This window comes from Lepidochelys olivacea (genome assembly GCF_965140295.1).
Source record: "Lepidochelys olivacea isolate rLepOli2 genome assembly, chromosome: 6".
NCBI classification, from domain to species: Eukaryota; Metazoa; Chordata; order Testudines; family Cheloniidae; genus Lepidochelys; species Lepidochelys olivacea.
This window is the reverse complement of record NC_140416.1, coordinates 88,095,036-88,101,858: the sequence shown is the minus strand read 5'-3', so window position 1 is coordinate 88,101,858 and position 6,823 is coordinate 88,095,036. Positions and strand designations below refer to the sequence as shown.

Below are 6,823 nucleotides of genomic sequence, written 5' to 3'. Positions count from 1 at the left end.
AGGTCTGTGACTTCCGCCTCCAGGCCCTGCAGAGGCTCCTCTATAGTGCAGGCAGTTCGATGTGGAGCATACTGGCGCACGCCTTCCTACGCTGCTTCCAAGGGCTCCGATACGACTGGCAGCTCTTTTATCTCTGTCCGAGAGGTTTTCTGCGAGACCTCTCTGGGCTGCCGGTCTTCTACCAGGACCTCCTCCGGACCTGGAAACTGTTTTCCACAACCAGTCCACGGCGGCCACCGTGGGAGCAGATCTCCTCGCGGAGCCCCTACTATACAACCCCCACCTCCGTGTACAGGTGGCGGAGTCCCGCTCGGTGCGCCAGAGTTTGGTCCTGGCGGAAGTCACAAGAGTCGGAGACCTCCTGGACTACGACCGGGGAGACTGGCTGGATCCCCTGACGCTCGCTCGGTGCATGGAGCTCTCCAGACCTCGTACCCCCCGGCATGTACTTCAGGAGGTGAAGGCTGCTTTGACGCCCGCTGCTCGGGCTTATCTCAACCGAGCCCTGCGCGAGGGCGCACCCCGCCCACCCTCTACCCCAGGCCCGCCGGACCTTTCAATTGGGCCCCTACCCCGTAGATCCCAACAAACCCCTCACCCTTTCACTGCAAGAACTGCAGCCGGTCAGCTTCCAAACCGCGCCAAGGAAACATCTATACACACTCATGCTTCACACCCTTCACGCCCTCACCCTGGTGTCCTGCCCCAGTACAAAGTGGCGGGACCTCCTGCCACCTTTGGAGGGTGAGCAGCCCCGGTGGGTCAGCCTGTATTCCACCTTGGTCCCGAGGCCCATCGGGGACATCAGTTGGCGGCTCCTTCACGGAGCTGTGAGCACGGGCATGTTTTTGACACGGTTCACCCCCATCCCAGATACTTGCCCTTTTTGCAATGTGAGGGAAACCCTGGCACACATATATTTAGAGTGTGCCAGGCTGCAGCCCCTTTTCCGGCTCCTCACGAATATTTTATTACACTTTTGGCTGCACTTTTCCCCTCACCTTTTCATTTACACACTCCCCATCCGTGGCCCCACAAAGTCGCCGGATCTCCTGGTTAACCTCCTCCTAGTCCTAGCTAAAACAGCCATCTATAAAACCAGAGAAAGGAGGTTGGCCGATGAAGCTTCCTGCGACTGTAGGGCCATTTTCCGATCCTCAGTACATTCACGTATCCGGGCGGAGTTCCTCTGGGCGGCGTCCACCGACTCCCTTGACACCTTCGAGGAGCAGTGGGCGCTGTCCGAGGTTCTCTGCTCAGTGACCCCATCCGGTTCCCTCCATCTGACCCTTTGATTGAGGGGAAGAGCGAGAGACCCCAGCCCCAGCCATTGCCGCTGTGGATACCATCACCACCACCACCTAGGAGGGGCCCTTTCACACATGGGTGCTCGCCCTCCCCCAAACTGCCCACCCCGCAGCCTTGCCCATCTTGTTGGGCACTCTCAAGAGAGGAATAGTTGGTGACACTGGGCGTGGCACTAGGTAACTCGAGGGGGTGGAAGACCATGAGTGTCGAGGAAGCCCCCCCCGCTCTAGGCCACCAGGTAACTCAGGAGGGTGGAAGACCATGAGTGTCAAGGAAGCCCCCCCGCTCTGGGCCCAGGCAAGCCTGAACACTTCTCGCCCCTAAAGGCTGCTGTGTTATACATTGCGTTTGCTTTTGTTTTGTTGCATAGTTTTGTTTTATCTTCTTTGGCGATTTGTGTAAGTGTGTTACGCAAATAAATTTTCTTCTGCTTCAAAAAAAAAAATGACTCTCCTATAGCCATCTGGCATGACCCTGTCACAACGGCTAAATTCAACCTAACCCCATAATGTAGACCAGGCCTAAGATAAGTACAATTAGGAAAAACTATTGACAATAATGATCAAAGGAGTTATATAAGGAATGAAATTACCCTATAGATTAATTTACAGTGTATACATTTTGAAAATAGCTATTGAGAATAAGTTGTAATCAGCTGCATTACTTGAGGATGTATTTTCATAAAAAGTTTAAAGCTTCATTATCACTGTCAATTAATTTTAGTTCCCAATGCCCCATTTCAGCAAAGCATTTAAGCATGTGCTTAATATTAATATTAATATTAATATTAAAATATTAATGTGAGTAGTCCCATTGATTCCAGTTGTTTCAAGGGGACTGCTCATGCACAGAGTTAGACACACCATCCATCCCATGTTCTGAATAAGGCAGGAATTGTGTGGAAAAACTAGTATGTGATTATGTAACTAAAGACAGTATCATAATGCATATTCTGAAAGAAGCTGAATTAAGCAATGTTAATATTTGCATTTCATACGTCTGATGACTTAATTTTTCAATTTTAACATTCTGTTTACATCTTTTTTAGTGGCTATACGTTTTTGAAAATGCAAGCTGAAAAAACCCCAGAAGTTCCATCATGTGGCAATATATTGAATCTGACATGGGTCATTAGTTGGATTGGAACACTTAAATCCGAAGTACAGACTTCTACTACTTGAGGTAACAGAGTAACTGACAGCAGTAGCAGGCTGGTATCTTCTCTGTGGACCAGCCTGTCAAGGGGCATAAAATATACTTTGCCAGTTGGTTTCATGGCTATTTGTTAGACAGTAGCATAATAGAATCCATGTTCTGGATGTTTGTGTACTGGTGGTTGTTCCCCTCAGCCTGTCCCTTTCTGCCCCTGTCCTCTAGCATGTTCAGCTCCACCTCCCCTTGCCGCAGCCAGACTCCCTCTGCTTCTGTCCCTTCTGCTTCTGTCTCCCGTCTATCAGCCTGTCCCTATCCCTGCCTCTAGCCAGCCTCTGGGCCTCACCCTCCTGCGTTTGAGTCAGATTGCGTCCTCTTTCTTCTTCACAGTCACACTCCCTGGGTGCACTGAGAGCACAGGAGAGATAGTGTCCCTGCTTTCAGTTCTGGTGCCTGGTGTCATGAAGACCCCTGGGAGGTGGGGCGGAACAACTGCAGAGAAAAGTCTTTTCAGCCCCTGCACTGCAGTTCTGGACTGAGCATGCTCAGTACAGATGACATGATAAATGAATTTAGCTGAGAGCCTCTAACAAGTCTCTTCCGAATTTGTGCAAATGGTGATTCTCAGATGCTTATAACTTGGCCAAATCTGGGTGGCTTTTCCTGTAGACAAACAAAGGTACCTCCCTGACTCCAGGGCAATCCCCTGCCTTTTAAGTCCCTGCTCCAAAGTATGGAATTGTTAGAACTTCTCAAAAAAAATTGTAAGAATTTTTTAACATGGGCACAACAATATATTTTTCCATAACTTGATTCTCACAGATTGCTGTATCATTTATACTGAACTTCTACAAAAAATAAACAAACAGACAAACAAAAACAGTCTGAGGCAGGCACCTGGCATAGAAAATTTCAGCCTGAATGGTTAAAAGTTTGATAGTTATAAGAAATCAAACAAAATATTATAATGGAAAGTATTAGGCATAAGTATGTTGCTACCAGCTTTACCTATAAAACCTTCCCTGTAGTGTTTGAAACCCAGATAAGCGGATTTATGTGGGTCTGAGAACCAGAAAGTGAAACTACACAGAAACAAAAGTGAAACTGACCAGTTTTGTTTTAGTGCTCATATTGAGAGAAACAAATAAATAAAATAAACAGCATAAATGGTGAAAAGTAAATTAGATTTTAAAGACTGTTCCAGATTAAATAATCACAGGTGGTGTTAGTAACAGAGAAGGATTTTTTTAAAAAAAGGAAAGAACTTTATGTTGAATGCCTTCCTTCAGGTTTCTAATCACAGTATAAATTCTGAGAGAAATCAGAACTCTAATATAAAATACAGGCCCATAACAAAACAATTTAGTGTCATTTAATTCTTAGGTGGAAACAAAACAACAGATGCCAAATATAAACTTGGCACATTTTTATCTAACTGTTTCCATCAGTCCCCATATTCTTTAATGTATTTGTATATGACCCTTTTCTGATTAAAAAAAAAATAAAAATAATATTTAACATTTATATAGTGATGTTCATCTTCAGGTGATTTACAATCAGCCCATTCAAAGATGTTTTGCTCTAGTAACTGACATTTTAAAAAATATTTTGACTTATATGTGTCACCTCATCTGTAACAAGTTAGAGTAGATCATTACTGTGTATATGACATCATTTCCTATAATGATATAGTACGTTGTTATGGTTCAGAACATCACACTATACATTACCAGTTAATAAGGGCTTGTCTACATGTGGAGTTGTTCCTGATTAAGTTCATGTGTGGACAATCTTATTCTGAAATAAGAGTGCCTTGTTCCTGTTTAGCATAACCCAACTTTCAAGTGCATTAGCCCTGGTCTACACTACGAGTTTAGATCAAATTTAGCAGCATTAGATAGATTTAACCCTGCACCCATCCACACGACGAAGCCATTTTTTTTTTACTTAAAGGGCTGTTAAAATCAATTTCTGTACTCCTCCCCCAACGCGGGGATTAGAGCTGAAATCGACCTTGCCAGGTCAAATTTGGAGTAGTGTGGTCACAATTCGATGGTATTGGCCTCCGGGAGCTATCCCAGAGTGCTCCATTTTGACCGTTCTGGACAGCGCTCTCAACTCAAATGCACTGGCCAGGTAGACAGGAAAAGGCCTGCAAACTTTTGAATCTCATTTCCTGTTTGGCCAGCTTGGCAAGCTGCACGTGAGTGCAGATCTCATCAGCACAGGTGACCATGATGGAGTCCCAGAATCGCAAAAGAGCTCCAGCATGGACCAAACGGGAGGTATGGGATCTGATCACTGTATGGGGAGACGAATGCGTGCTATCAGAACTCCGTTCCAAAAGACCAAATGCCCAAACATTTGAAAAAATCTCCAAGGTCATGAAGGTCAGAGGCTATAACAGGGACTTGCAGCAGTGGCGCATGAAACTTAAGAAGCTCAGGCAAGCCTACCAAAAAACCAGAGAGGCAAATGGCTGCTCGGGGTCAGAGCCCCAGACATGCCGCTTCTATGATGAGCTGCATCCATTCTAGGGGGTGCAGCCACCACTACCCCACACCTGTGCTTTGACTCCGTCAATAGATTATCATGCAACAGGGATGCGCATTTTGGGGACGATGATAAGGAGGAGGAGTTTGAAGATAGCGCACAGCAAGCAAGCAGAGAAACCATTTTCCCCGAGAGCCAGGAACTGTTTCTCACCCAGGACCTGGAGCCAGTACCCACTGAACCCACCCAAGGCAGGCTCCCGGACCCGCCAGGCGTAGAAGGGACCTCTTGTGAGTGTACCTCTGTAAATATAATACATGGTTTAAAAGCAAGTGTGTTTAATGATTAATTTGCCCTGAAGACTTGGGATGCATTTGTGGCCAGTAAAGCTACTGAAAAAGTCTGTTAACATGTCTGGGGATGGAGCGGAAATCCTCCAGGGACATCTCCATAAAGCTCTCCTGAATGGTCACTCCTCATGGTCACCCTGGTTGAAACAGGGTAATTTTATTAAGGGGACATTCAGAGGTGGCCGTTCCTGGTGCCTGTGGCTGAAAAGAAATATTCCCTACTGTTATCCACGTGGTGGGGGGAGGGGTGAAGCAATCATCCCAGAGAATTCAGTGTGTGTGGGGGGGGTTTAGTTGGGTTTGTGCTGCACGTTAACCCGAAATCTGCAGCCCCTCCTTTTAAATTGCCAACCCATTTTAAATGGCCAACCCAATGGCTGCTTGGTATGGGAAATGGGGACGCTGCCGTTTGAAACCATCCCTACATGTTATGAAGGTTAGAGAAGCCAAAAGACTGTGGCTTACCATGGCTGCCTGCAAGCCGAATTCTGTTGCCCGGCCCTGCGTGTCTGATCTCTCACACCAAACCAGCAGACCCTCAATATCAGAGGCAAAATGCAACCTTGTAGCGAAAGCACATGTGCTATGTAATGTTAACAGCAAGGTTCACGGTGAAAGAGTGTACCCATTGTTCTCTAAAATGTATCTTTTTAACTACTACTCTCCCTTTTTTCCCCTCCTGCAGCTGCAAATATTTCAACGCTCACACTATCACCTCCATCCCAGAGGCTAGCGAAGATTAGAAGGTGAAAAAAATGCACTTGCGATGAAATGTTCTCTGAGCTCATGCAGTCCTCCCACACTGAAAGATCCCAGCAGAATGCGTGGAGGCAAGCCATGTCAGAGTCCAGGAAAAGACAATATGAACGCGAGGACAGATGGCAGGTTGAAGATGATAGGTGGTGGGTTGAAGATGATAGATGGTGTTAGCTTGCTGACAGAAGGCAGGAGGCAATGCTGAGGCTACTGGAGGATCAAACTGATATGCTCTGGCATATGGTTGAGCTGCAGGAAAGGCAGGAGCACAGACCGCTGATACAGCCCCTTTGTAACCAACCACCATCCTCCCCAAGTTCCATAGCCTTCTCACCCAGATGCCCAAGAACATGGGGGGGGGCTCCAGGCACCCAAGCACTCCACCCCAGAGGACTGCCCAGGCAACAGAAAGCTGGCATTCAATAAGTTTTAAAGAGCAGTGTGGCCTTGTCCTTCCCTCCTCCCCCACCCCACTCAGTGCTTCCCTCCTTTCCCACCCCTCCTGGGCTACCTTGGCCGTTATCCCCCTATTTGTGTGATGAATTAATAAAGAATGCATGAATTTGAAACAACAATGACTTTATTGCCTCTGCAAGCTGTGATCGAAGGGGGGAGGGGAAGGCGGTTGGCTTACTGGGAAGTAGAGAGAACCAAGGGGGTGGGTTTTCATCAAGGAGAAACAAACAGAACTTTCACACCGTAGCCTGGCCAGTCATGAAACTGGTTTTCAAAGACTCTCTGATGTGCACCATGCCCTCCTGTAC

General features: G+C 46.8%; 1 long non-coding RNA gene across 1 annotated transcript; it reads left to right on the top strand.

Moving 5' to 3' along the window:
• The first annotated feature begins 2,362 nt into the window (after positions 1-2,362).
• On the top strand, positions 2,363-6,610 carry LOC311523007. Its single transcript, XR_014712239.1, has 3 exons — positions 2,363-2,490; positions 5,047-5,243; positions 5,989-6,610. It is a non-coding gene; the product is annotated as an uncharacterized lncRNA (long non-coding RNA).
• Positions 6,611-6,823: the final 213 nt, after the last annotated feature.